This window comes from Oryctolagus cuniculus, chromosome 15, assembly GCF_964237555.1.
Source record: "Oryctolagus cuniculus chromosome 15, mOryCun1.1, whole genome shotgun sequence".
Taxonomy (NCBI): Eukaryota; Metazoa; Chordata; class Mammalia; order Lagomorpha; family Leporidae; genus Oryctolagus; species Oryctolagus cuniculus.
The window spans coordinates 75821859-75836183 of NC_091446.1; positions in this window are offsets into that span (position 1 = coordinate 75821859).

Consider the following 14325-nt stretch of genomic DNA (forward strand, 5'->3'; position numbering starts at 1 on the left):
TTAAAAAGATTTATTTTATTTGATTTGAAAGGCAGAGTCACAGTGGGAGATACAGGGAAGGGGGGGAGAGAGAGAATCTTCCATCCACTGGTTCACTCCTCAAATGGGCACAATGGCCAGGACTGGGTCAAGCAGAAGCCAGTAGCCACAGCTTCATCCAGGTCTCCTATGTGAGTGCAGGGGCCCAAGCACTTGGGCCATGTTCTGTTGCTTTCTGAGGCAGATTAGCAGGGAGGTGGACCAGAAGTGGAGCAGCTATGGCTGGAACCAGCGTCCACATAGGACACTGCCATTGAAGGCAGTGGCTTAACCCGCTATACCACCACACCAGCCCCTCCTCCAGGATTTTGGAACTGCAAATCCACCCACTTCCAGAACTAGAGTTTAAGACATGGGTCAAGTGAATAACAAATATAATCTGATCTTAAATTACGTATCAGTCAGAGTCAGGTATGGGTAAAACAGTGAGGGACAAGTAGGTCAGTGGAAAGAATTTAACCTGGGAACTAGCTAACCAAACTACAGGATGCATGATAAAGCCATGGAGGGGATGGAGGTGGAACCCAGAGAAAGCTTCTTCTAGTGCTGGGCCTGGGAGAGCAGCATGAGTTGGGACAACATCTACAACGTAGAAACCAGCATGAGAACAAATACCTTCTTTAGAGATGGGCATCCCCATGGGAGAGTCAGACAACCAAGCAGAGAGGAAGAACTGTCCAGATTCCCACCTCCCCACCCCATCCCACCCCCATCAGCAGTTCAGCTTGCTCATGCCCCCTCCTACATGAACCTGACTGGTCGCTGGGAAGGAGCCTGGGAAATGTCAGATCAGACTTCACTGCACAGAGCACAGGAAGGAAACTCCCTGCAGTGAGGGGCAAATGGCAACTTGTGAGAAAAGTCCCCATGGGGCCGGATTCCATGGCACAGCAGCAAGACTGAGCGAGTCCACGGCTCTGAGGTCTTATGTCCCTATTCACTATTTAGAAGCATCCTGATATTAGACGAGAGATAAAGGAAGTTAAATTTTTAAAATGTCTTTGCTGATTTGAAGATGTTTCTAGACAGAGACAGAAGAACTCTGATGAGAGAAATCATTTTGGCAATAGCTAATTTTGTGGATCCTGACCAAGATATTTTGTTAAAGATTTATTTATTTATCCATTAGTTTGTTTGAAAGTGTGTGCGTGTGTGTGAGAGAGAGAGAGAATCTGTCATCTGCTGATTCACTCCTCAAATGGCTGCAACAATCAGGGCTGGTCTATGTGAGTGCAGGGACCCAAGTACTTGGGTCGCCTTCCACTGCTTTTCCAGGGAGCTGGACAGGAAATGCAGCAGGTGGGCCTCCAAATGGCTCGATGTGGGATCATCGGATTTGGGATGCTGGCATCATAGACAGTGGCTTATCCCGCTGTGACACACCAGCTCCGAGCTGTTTGAAATAGAATGGAATGACACAGGGCAGAAGGAAGTAAGGCGCCATCACAATACACAGTTACTTGGAGAGAAAGCAATTGTTCCAAAAGTTTTCAAACTTGGCTGAGTAGATGAGTTATTTAAAGTTGGTTTCATTTCACTGAGGAGGAAACAGACAAGTATAATTTCATTTAAGAATTGCGAGTCAAGTCCCTTTCAAGAACGGAGAAAGGAGAAAGAAGATTAAACGTTCTCAGGAAAAAAATTCTAAAGTGGTAAATGACATGCAAATTTTAAATATTCCCCAGCCAGCCAGTAAATCCTTACAAATGGGCAGATTGTTCATCAGAATTGGAATAAGCCCTTGAACTTTGATTCTCATTAGTTTGGGTTAGTGTTGTTTGAAGAATCTGCAAGTGCGGGCCATCGCCTGTGTTGTGAAACATCTGACAGCAGAGATGACTGCCCTCCTCCTGCTCCTGGGAGCATCTCTTTTTCCTTCATTTTTCTCAGTCACTCAAAATGAGATGTGGATGGCCTTCTCAGGTGTCCTGGGCTGAGAGAAGTGTGTCTGCAGTCGCCACTTGCAGGTTGCTCTGAGAGGCAGGTCTGTGACCAGAGGAGGAGGTGTTGGGTTGCAGCCATGGAGCCGGCCAGCCCTGCTTCCCATGCTGGCTGCTGAGGTGTATAGGAAGTGACTCAGGGACCTGGTGACCTGGCAGGCAGCAGGTGGATGGGCACTGAAGGCTGAGTGTTCACCTGCCACCAATGAGAGGTTCATTTTGGTATTTTCTGTGAGTGGAAGATTCACCAGCTAGGACCCTAAGTCCTGCTCAGACAGAGCTCCTGGAAAGCTGGGGACTTGGGCCAGACACTGCCCCCAGGGACCTGGTTCTCTCTTCCCTGGGCTGCCCCTCAAGGCCTGGCTGCTGTGGCCTGCTGGACTCGGTCCCTCTAGCAAGGGAACAGGAGCAGCTTTGGGGCCGACCTTCTCTCCTGGTCTCAGGTAGAGAAGGGGAAGCCCACAAGGATCCATTTCCATTGACTCCTTGCAAGATTGTTTAACTCTATCCCCATGGCCTGGGGTAGTTTTGAAAGAGGCTATAACTTCCATAGAGATCCATGCAAAGAACATGGGCAGTGAGTGAAGCAGGAGGGGAAGTCCTGTGGAGGGAGATGGGGTGCTTAACAGAAAGGGATTGTGGTGCGTTGTGGTGCCACAGGTTCCCCCACTGCTGGGGATGTCCACATGCCATATTGGAGTGTCTGGAATCGGGTCCCAGCTGCTCCACTTCACATCCAGCTCCCTGCTATTGCACCTGGGAAGGCTGCAGATGATGGCTCTCGTACTTGGGAACTTGCCACCAAGTTCCTGGCTCCTGCCTGGCTCAGTGCCAAATACTGCAGGCATGTGGGGGAGTGAACCAGCAGATGAAGATTTCTTTGTCTCTGCCCCTCTCTCTCTTACACTCTGCCTTTCAAATAAATAAAACATAAGAATGAACACACACACGGCATGAAGGGTATCCACTCTACATGACAGGCAGGTTCTCTTAACCTGCTGTAAAGTGGGGGTTTGCTTGTTTTCCCAGTTCTGCTTCGTCTCACCTTTGAATGGACTCTGTAGCTCTGGGAAAAAGTGGGGAACAGTCTGTGAGCCATCTCTGCCCCCAGGGAAAGGGAATAAGAGTCTTATAGCCACTGGTGACCAGGACTTCCTTTTTAAAAGTTAATTTGTTCTGCAGTCAAAAACTCTACCCCTGAGCTATAGCAAGGCAATGCCTATGTTAATTAGCTCAATTTAGCTATTCCACAATGTATACATATTTCAAAACATCATGTTTTACATAAAAGCATATATAATTTTTATGTCAATTAAAAATGCATAAAGCATCAACTTGCTCCATTGAAGACACAGATATTAATACAGTACATTGAAAATATCTGCATTCATGACTAGTCAGGAATAAAACATTGCCAACTCAACTACACTTTGTCGCTCCCCCTCTTCGTGGAGGAACGACACAGGACCCTGCGCTGTTCTTTCGTCTGCTCGGCCCTCCCCGGGTTTGCTGCTGGTTCTTCCCGGGTTGGCTACTGTCCCTTCCACCTCCGTGGAAGGGCAGTTCCCCCTGGCCACATTCCCCACTTCCGCAGGGGAGCGGCACACCGCCGGCCGGCTCTTCTCGGGGGCTGCACGGGTTCCCTTAGATGTTCCCCATAGATGTTCCCGGTGCATGCCGTCTCTCCCCTCCTTTATAGTCCTCCTCCGCCAATCCCAACTCGGCTGCCCACATGCCGAGTACGCTGCTCTCCTCCAATCAGGAGCAAGTCCTACAGTTTATTAGCTGAACTGGAGGCAGCTGTGTGGAAGCTGTTTACTTCTCTCCCAGCGCCATATTGTGGGAGAGCAGATGCATAGAATAAGTCTTAATTCCAGTAACTCAGTCTAGTCCGGATTGCTCCCCACACACTTTCCTTTGAAGTCTCCCCAGTACTGTTCCTTCATTTAGGAGAAACACATTAGCTTGAATTCAGTATTTGTTATTCCTATGCCTTTATTTATATTTTTAAAAATGATTTATTTATTATTTGAAAGGCAGAGTTACATAAAGGCAGAGGCAGAGAGAGAGAGAAAGAAGTCTTCCATCCACTGGTTCACTCCCCAAATGGCCACAATGACCAGTGTTGCACCATTCTGAAGCCAGGAACCAGGAGTTTCTTGTAGGTCTCCCATGTGGATGCAGGGGCTCAAGGACTTGGGCCACCTTCTATTGCTTTCCCAGGCCATGGCAGAGAACTAGATAGGAAGTGGAGCTGCTGGGACCCAAACCGGTGCCCATATGGGATGCCAGCATTGCAGACAGTGGCTTTACCTGCTATGCCACAGTGCCGGCCCCACCTTTATTCATATTTTAACAAAAACCTGAATCTACAAGACACACAGTGTTGTGCATCATATATGTATATACATATGTGTATGTATTAGCATAGTCATATGCATTTTGCATCTTTCCACAGTTAACTTTGTCAAATGTAGCTTTAGTTCTTTCATTTTGCCATCATGTTGTATTCTTTTTGGTTTTTAAAAGACTTATTTACTTATTTGAGAGGCAGAACTATAGAGAGAGAGAAGGAGAAACAAAGAGAGAGATCTTCCATCCACTGGTTCACTCCTCAAATGGCCACAACAGCTGCAGCTGGGCAGATCCAAAGCCAGGAGCCAGGAGCTTCTTCCAGGTCTGCCACATGGGTGCAGGGGCCCAAGCAGTTGGGCTATCTTCCAGTGTTTTCCTAGGTGCATTAGCAGTGAGGTGGATGAGAAGCAGAGCATCCAGGACTTGAACAAGCACTCCAATACAGGACACTGGCTGAACCCAATGCACCACAACCCAGCCCATTTTCCATGAACTTTTCAAAGCCCTCTCATATTTCTTAATAAAAAGATTCTTGAATCATAATGGTATCAAACATGACTATATGGTTATGATCTGTGCTCTTTGTGGCCCAGAGAAGAAAACCTTCCTTACCTTGGTTTAACAAGTCCAGGTTAACAGCCTTCTCTGTGCCCTGGAGGGGCCCACACTGAGTAGCTGATGACATCACAGTGTGAATTTCATTTGAAGCCAAAAGACGGTGCCTTCTGACCTGGCCACTCAAGAGTAGCACCCCTCTCCCTTTCCCCCTCCCCCCTCCCCCTCCCCCTCCCCCTCCCCCTCTCCCTCTCCCTCTCTGCTGTGAGACCAGCAGTAAGGGGAAGACAGGGAAGAAAGTAGTGGAAGGGAAATCTGGTGATGCTGAGTTTCACCTGCTTGCCTGAGGAGTGATGGCTCCCAGATTTGCCAGGGCCCAGGTGGCCCCTGCCCAGAGGCTCAGATTCTTGTACCCTAGGAAGCTTCCTCAGCATCCTTCTATGGTTATTCCCATGGCCTTTGAGGCACTAAACTGTGGAAGCAAAGAAGGAAGTCATTTTGGCTTAAGAAACTAGCTCAAGGGGCCAGCACTGTGGTGTAGCGGGTAAAGCCTCCTTCTGCAGTGACAGCATTTCATATGGGCACTGGTTCGAGTCCCGGCTGCTCCACTTACAATCCAGCTCTCTACTATAGCCTGGGAAAGCAGTAGAAGATGGTCCAAGTCCTTGGGCCCCTCCACCCATGTGGGAGACCTGGAGGAGGCTCCTGGCTCCTGGCTCCTGGCTTCCAATCGGTGCAGCTCTGGCAGTTGCAGTCATCTGGTGAGTGAACTAGAGGATGGAAGACCTCTCTCTCTCTCTGCCTCTGCCTCTTTGTAACTCTGACTTTCAAAGAAATAAATCTTAAAAAAAAAAAAAAGAAGAAACTAGCTCATAAACTAGAATATCACAGTGCTGCCTCCATCCCCCCAGGGCCAAGCCTGCTATTCAACCAGAGCCAGCTCTGTGCTGTGCGGTCTTAGGATCACACAGTTTAGGCTGTTTGACAAACGGCAGTAAAATCTCCTCTCTCCTCCCTGTTCCCTCCCTGTCTGCCATCACTACAACAACTCACAGCCTGTAATAAGCAGTCCAAAACCTAATTTTCTCAGTCCCCTCACTGACCCACAGGCCATGCAAATGCCCCCAGCTGCCTGCCACCTTCCCTAATGCCCGTACCCTATGACTGCAAAGACCAGAGGACATCCAAGTACGAGTTCCCCTGAGCAGAGGGGGCAAGGCCAAGTGTCTGGGGTGAGGCGGGGTGTCCTTACCTGATGAGACAGTGGAAGAGTTCTCTCTATGCCCTAAGGCATGTGGAATTTTGGTCTCTTCTATGCGACTTCTGTTTCTCTTGTGATTTTTAAAATGTTTACTCCAGGTGATATCACGCTGACTTGCTTCACGGTTCAAACAGCCCATTTCAAAGTGATCATGTCTCAAGCAGTGTATTTTTTCTTCTCCTGGACTCAGGGTATGGAGAGGGCATTAATTTCCTTCATTTTCATTTTTCTTCCCATTCCTGTGTACTTTGGTACGTCCTTCTCCCTACATTAATAAATTCTCTTTACAAATAGGCAAGTGGGGTTAATGGTTAACTCTGTGCAGCAACTTGGCTGAGCTGCAGGTGCCTGTACTGGTCAAGTGTTTCAGCAGGCATCTTTCTGGTGAGGTTGACATTTGAATCCATGGACTGAGCCAAGTCCAGTGCTCTCCTGCATGTGGGTGGGCCATGGCCAATCCGTTGAAGGCCTCAATGGCACAGAAAAGCCAGCCCCAGAGGAAGAAGTGTTCCTCCCACTTCAGGTTGGTTGCACTGGGGGCATCCATTTTTGCCTGCTTCTCCACTTGAACTGAAACAAACAAACAAACAAATGCATTGGGTTTTGAGTCTGTGGCTTTCAGACTGAAATTCACTTGATCAGCTCTCCTGGTTCTTCAGCTTGTCCACTGCAGATGTTGACTTGCCAACCTCCGTAGCTATGAGAGCCAATGCCTTAGGATACATGCATGCACACACACACATACACACACATACACACACACACACTCATGAACACACACACATACTATTGGTTCTCTCTAACCCTGACAGGTGTGCTGCCATTCAAAGCTCAGAACTCCAACCTCAACACAAGATGATGTGGCCTTAGATCTTGGTGAAAGTCATACTTGTTTTAAATCCTATTTTCTTTCTTCAAAAAAAGAAAGACCCAAGAGAGCTTTCAGAAATCCTTCAGGTTTTGTGCTGACTGTGTGTGGCAATTTGCTCTATTCTGATCGTGCACTTCCCTTGCTCCTGCTCAACTTCAGGGCTGTTCTCCCTAAGAGTCTAGCTCTGTGGAGCGCTGGCACCATTAGCGTGACCTCTCCTGGTCCTACAAAGAGCAGCAGGCACAGGTGGGTAGGGAAGAGCTGGTCACTCTCCCGGCCACTCTCCCCCAAGAGGGACAGCTGATTGAGTGCTCCCATCTGGATGGGCATGGCAAGTCTCCAGAACCACGCCCGTGACCAGAGTCTTCTGTCTTCGATGGAAACACTGTTCACCTGGTGTCCATCTCTGCCATTGGATGCGGCTGTGACTTTCCCCATGGTGGTGATGCTAGAATCACCCAACAGGACCAGTGTGGACAGCACAATGCTGGGTCGTGAAAGGGTGAGAGGCTGAGGAATAGGCAGACAGGTGCAGGCAGTGGGGAAACCCCTGGCAAACTGAGTCTTGCTGTCTGCTCAGTCCTGCAGCATGCCGCTTCCAGAGAACATTCTGTGTCTTGATGAGAAAAGGGCATTTGAACTCTAAGAGCAGGTTTCTGAAATCCCAGATACAGCCTGGTGTCCAGGCCCACCACCCATCCTACTGCCTGGTGAGGAACCTGTTGGAAGCACACAGCTTTTATGAGCCATGGCAACACCCAGAATAAAACTCTTCCAGGAGGACACTGTATTTTAATTTAAAAAATGCTTATTTATCTATTTTCATGTACTTGAAAGGCAGAGTGACAGAGATAGAGCAGTCTTCCATCTCCCAGTTTGCTCCCCAAATGCCTACAATAGCCAGCAATGAGCCATGCTGAAACCAGGAGCCTAAAACTCTCTCTGACATGGGTGGCAGGGACGCAAACACTTGATCTATCATCTGCTGCCTCCCAGGATGCAATAGCAGGAACTGGATTGGGAGTGATGCAGCTGGGTCTCGAACCAGCATTCTCTATGAGACGTGGGGGTACCATTTAACCTGCTAGGCTACAATGTGGAGGTACCATCTAACCTGCTGGGCTACAACCCCAGCCCCAAACATTTTATTTGGATGAAGCAGTACAGAGATTGAAGGAAATCCTCACCCATCCTTTTCTGTGGTGCTTTTGCAGTGTGACAGTCAAGGACCAGAGGGCTAAACCTTCACAAACTGTGGTTTGAAAACTCAGAAAGCAGAAGGCTTTCTAGTGTCAGGCTGACCCAGTGCAGGGTTGGAAGCTGAGAAGGGGTCCCAGGTGGGGTTCTCTGCCCAGTGGTTCCTTTGTCCTCACAAGAAATTTTCTGACGTGTCACTCTTGTATTGGTCTCATGTTCCTGGAAGTTTAGTTTCAACAAACTTCACGCTATTTTGGGTTTTTTACTTAAGGAAACAAAGACAGCTTTGTGGAATGTCCTATATAAAAGGAATTGGCATCCCACTTAAAACATCCTATTTAACCCTCTAAACACATGCAGTTATTAAGTGATTGAGTGATGGAGACAGAAATACTAACTAACCTGATTTGATCCTCACACACTGAATTCAAGTATCAAATTATCACATTGTGTCCCACAAACATATACAATTAAAATTTTAAAAGAAGGGGCAGGCACTGTGGCATAGAAGGTAAAGCTGCTGCCTGCAGTGCCGGCATCCCATGTGGGTGCCAGTTTGAGTCCCAGCAGCTCCACTTCTGATCAAGTTCTCTGCTATGGCCTGGGAGAGCAATGGACAATGGTCTAAGTGCTTGGGCCTCCACACCCACATGGGAGACCTGGAAGAAGCTCCTGGTCCCTGGCCTCAGACTGGCACAGCTCCAGCTGTTGCAACCATCTGGGGAGTGAGCCAGTGGATGGAAGACCTCTCTCTCTCTCTCTGTCTCTCTCTCTCTCTCTGCCTCTGTCTCTCTGTAACTCTGCCTTTCAAATAAATAAATACATAAAATCATTTTAAATTTAAAAAAAATTTAAAAAAGCAAGCGGTGACCTGGATGGAGGTCCTGGCTCCCAGCTTCTGCCTGGGCCAGCCCTGGCCATTATGGCCATTGAGGGAGTTGAACTAGCAGATGGAAGATATCTCCCTTCCCCTTCCTCCCTGTCCCCCACCTCATTCTCCATATATATATATATATATATATATATATATATATATCACTCTCTGTCACTGTCTTTCAATAAATAAATCAATCTCTGAAAATATATAAATAAAAATAAAAATAAAACCCAACCAAAAAAAAAAAAAATCTAGGGGTCTGTGCCTGCCACAGGAATTAAGATTCTACTTGGGATATCCACACCCTGTATCAGAGTGCCTGAATTCAAGTCCTGCACACCTTCCAATTCCAGTTTGCTGCTATTGTTCACTGTGGGAGGCAACAGTCAAACTCAAGGCTGTGGGTCCCTGCCACCAACATGGGAGACTTGAAGTGAGTTCCCAGCTCCTGGCTTCTGCCTGGCCCTGGCTATTGCAGGCATTTGAAGAGTGAATCGGTGGGTGGAAGATGTCTCTCTTGCTCTGTCTCTGTTTCTCTGACTTTCCAATAAAATAAATGCACATTTTTTAAACAAGCAAATGTTTTTTATTTACCTAACTAAAAACTCATAAGAGGAACGATTAAAAGTCTAGTGGATGGACCTATGCCCTTAGATTTGATATTCTGGGTATTTCCTTTCCTGTACTCACACTTCTGCCCTCTCCTTGCCTGTTCCAAGGATATGTCACTTCTCACATGCCACTTTTAATTTTTGGTCTAACTTTTGATGCAAGTTTTTAAAAACATAACCTCTTGGCTGGCGCCACGGCTCAATAGGCTAATCCTCTGCCTGCAGCACTGGCACACTGGGTTCTAGTCCCGGTCGGGGTGCCGGATTCTGTCCCAGTTGCTCCTCTTCCAGTCTAGCTCTCTGTTGTGACCCAGGAGTGCAAAGGAGGATGGCCCAAGTCCTTGGGCCCTGCACCCACATTGGAGACCAGGAGGAGCACACCTGGCTCCTGGCTTCGGATCAGTGTGGTGCACTGGCCACAGCGCATAGGCCACAGTGGCCACTGGGTGGTGAATCAAGGGAAAAGGAAGACTTTTCTCTCTGTCTCTCTCTCTCTCTCACTGTCCACTCTGCCTGTCAAAAAAAAAAAAATAACCTCTAAGCGAATAAAACAATATTAAATGAATCACAAATCTGAAGTTGGCCACTAAGTATCACAGATACTCCAAATCAGGACCACTGGCAGTTAGCACAGAAGAGGCACATGTTAGATTGAAAAAAACAGAAGATGATTTAGTCATGAGTGAAGTAGGCAGTTCTTCCCAAGGTTTTCCTTCCACCAAGTGTGTCTCTGTTCCTGCGTGAAGGTAGATGAGACGCCAGTATAACCCATGCACATTTTCCTAAAACAGTGGGCTGAAATTACAGATGTAAGCTGTGTTATCCCTGCTGTGGGTGTGGAATCTGAAAACTGACTTCTGCATTCTGAGTGGCACTCCTCCCTTCTACAGAAGGGCATACCTTCAGAAATGCTGGCGATATTCCAGGTATTCAAAACCTTGAGGAGCCTGGAGACTGGGAACTCAGAGGGGATGGAACTTGGGATTTTAAGCACTGAAACATGTAAGGAAGGGAGCATTTCATTTCACACTTCAACAAGACAAGTTTCCGGGCACCAATAAGAAATTCTAGAGAGAAGACTGCCCTGGGAAATGGTAACGGAAAGAACTGACTAATTACCTTGCCTTACAGAACAGCTGTGACTCTCATCACCCAGGGTTCTAAGCTGGCTTACTTAGGCCCTAGCTGACTGCCCAGGGCCTCTGGGAGGCCAGTCTTCCTTTGTACAAGACTCCTATGATAGAAATGCAATGGACCAGCAATAGGCAATTTTAGCACCAAATAAAGCAGATAAACAAGGTAACAACATCTGCAGAGGTTCGGCACTTCTCTTTTTCCCTCCATTTCTCAAATATCTCCAGTGGGTAACTTAAGAAGATTCCTATTTAGTCACCTGATGCTAGAGCAGAAGAGCTACTCTACAATACCAAGGCATGTGTTAGCACAGACTGCCGATAACTCAAGGCAGCAAAGGAGCCCAGCTCCCCAGGGTGGGCTGTAGGAGAGCAAGCACTGCATCCAAAATCATCCTTTTCTTTATTGATTCTGTCTCTATGGTTTTACTTTTCTCTACAGTGAACTTGTACTTCTTGGGAAATAAAGAAAAAAAAAGTCACAGGAGAAATCGGCAAACACTCCCAAGGAGACGGGGCATCTGGTGAGAGGATGCTTAAGCTTCTCACGTGAGAGGGGTGGAAGGAAACACAAATGCTTACTTTGGAGAAGAAAAACTAAGAACTAAGCGGGCCATGAACATTAACTTCATAGGATGAAAAAACCATGGATGTGAAACGGGGATTGGCTGTGATTTTTGTCAACTCCGAGAACCGATCTCAGACAAGCATCCTTGGTGATCAAGGATGCTCTCCAATGGGCTAGACTCAGAGCACTAGGGAAGCAGTAAGGTCCCTGTCACTGGAGGCATCCAAGATGACGGATGAGGGGCTCTCAGAGTGGGATGTATTGGAAGAACACTGGGGATATTTGTCTACTGATGTCTGTTCTATGCTAGGATTCTTACATCAGTTCACACTTGCTTTAAGAGGGAGGTGGACATTGTTTATAGATGAGAACATTGAGACCCAGAGAAATGAAGTGACTTAAGTGACACAGATAGAAAAATGATAACCTAAGGGTAGAAACCCAATTCTGCTGGTCATTCTGCAATATTTTGTTGTGAAATAGAAGCAGAAGATCAAGGGTTGGTCTTGCTGTCTGCAACTGAGCTACCCACCAAGTCATTCTCTAAGTCTACGCACTGAGAAGCTGACTCAGATTTAATGCTAGCTCTGATATTTACCAGCTATGTGAGTTTTAGCAATTTATTTATCTTCTCTATGCCTGTTTCTTTATTTCTAAGAAGTCATGCATGTAAATAAATTCTTCAAAAGAAGAAAAAAGCACAATGACCAGTACGTGATAGGCACCCAAGAAACTTCAGTTATTATTATTTAACAGTAATATGTAATAATAAGAACACAGCTCAGCTTCTGAGACATTTAAATAACACCTAGAATCTAGTAGAAACACCTAATCGGGACCAGCGCTATAGTGCAACGGGTTAAAACCCTGGCCTGGAGCGCCGGCATGCCATCTGGAAGCTGGTTCAATTTCCGGCTGCTGCACGTCCTATCCAGATCTCTGCTATGGCCTGGGAAAGCAGTACAAGATGGCCCAAGTCCTTGGACCCCTGAACCCATGTGGGAGACCTGGAAGAAGCTCCTGGCTCCTGGCTTCAGATTGGCACAGCCCTAGCTGTTGAGGCCAATTGGGGAGTGAACCAGCAGATGGAAGACCTCTCTCTCTCTCTCTCTCTCTCTCTCTTTCTCTCTCTCTCTCTCTCTCATTCTGACTCTCCTTCTCTCTGTGTAACTCTGACTTTCAAATAAAAAAAAAAAAAAGAAACACCTAGCCACAGATCTACATCTTCCCTGTTCCATCAAAATGCTTACGTAGCCTCATGAAGGCCCTGGGGTGGAGCCAGGTCTCCTTGCTGTATGTATGCCCCCACTCCTCAGGGACAAAGGACATCGGAACTGGGAGGACTTACCCAAGCTCCTTGGCTATGCTCTCCACTCCACCTCCTAGGGTTTGCCTGATGCCCCTGCCCTTAGCTCCAGAACAGATCCTGGCCAGAGAAGTCAGCCAGGCAATACTGTCACTTCACTTCGTGACTCCAAACCAAAGCCAGAGGAAGGTTAGCGAATCATACAGGACAGCTTTCCTTGGTGAAGAGGAAAGAGCCAACCCAGAAAGCCACACTGCCCTGGGGCCCCTGAGGTGGCCTGTAGTCCTTAGCTGCGCCAGCAGTCACAGTGCTAGAGCCAGCCCGTGACCAGTGCAGACCCCTTCAGATGCAGCCCTGCTGCTCTGTACGGCTCTTCCCACCTCTCTTCTGTAGGGGCTCACCTCTTCCTCCATTCTCACCAACAGGAGTGGAAAAGGCTGCTAGGGCAGGCTGGACACCCAGGACCCTGAAGCTCCCATGACTGATGCAGGTCAGGGGGAACTGAGAGGAGTGTGGCCAGCATCCACCCCACACTTCTCCCCTACTAGGGACTGAGCTAAGCATTCTATAGAAGCAATCTCTGTCCTGCCTTTCAAGCTCTCTGCCAAACAAATACTGAGCATCCCTGCATTCCCAGTTACAGAGAGAACTGGGACTCAGAGAGGCAAAGTAATTGGCCTAAGGTCACAAAGCTACCATGTGACAGAGGCGAGACTTTTTCTATCTTTAAAGTTGAAGCTGTAGGCCATCATATGATGACTGTCCTTGCTTAGCATGACTGCCTAGAATTACAGTGGACAAGTGCCAATCAAGAAACAAAAAGGGCGAGATATAGATGGCATTTCTTAATAACTAGAAATAAAATTTTATTGAATCCCATAAAAATATATGTATATATGTTTATGCATGTATAACATAAGTAGAAATATATAAAAATATAAATATATTCTATTATGTAAATATAAATATACATACAGAAATATAGAAATAAATATATAAATGTGTATTCATAAGTACATAAATTAAATTATATGTGTGTATCACCATAAAAATATTTGCAGTGTCCTTAGAGTATATGAGTAGTGAAGGTTTCCTTCTAGTCTGTTATCCTATAATTGGATGGTTCTAGAAACAGTTGCTAGGCCCTTGGCCCTTGGTTCCCTTCTCCATGGTGCCCAGGTTCACCACAAACTTCTGGACACGATGACGGACTCTTCCTATCCCATGCCAGTCGAGTTCAGTGCCCTCAGCATTCCAGCTTCCCCTGCATTTCCCATGATATCACAGAGCTCCCAGAATGCTTGGTGACTAAGCAACTCCAAACTGTGAGAGCAGCGTCCCAGACAACAGCAGTGACATCTGGGGAATTATGTGCATGTCACTGATTCCAAGACCTGCCTGAGGTTGCGAGTCTCCATCAGAGAACAAACAGCTTTTCCTTCACCAAGACCCCAAAGGAGACCACCAGGAGCTCATCTCCCTGGGGAATAAGTCTCACGAGACCACTTTTTTCTGGGATCAGTAATGGGGAGCATTGCACAGGCACTGTCTGGCAGGGTATCCTGAATCCAAAAGGATTCCCAGGGAAAAACTGTAAGATTGAGACAGGTCT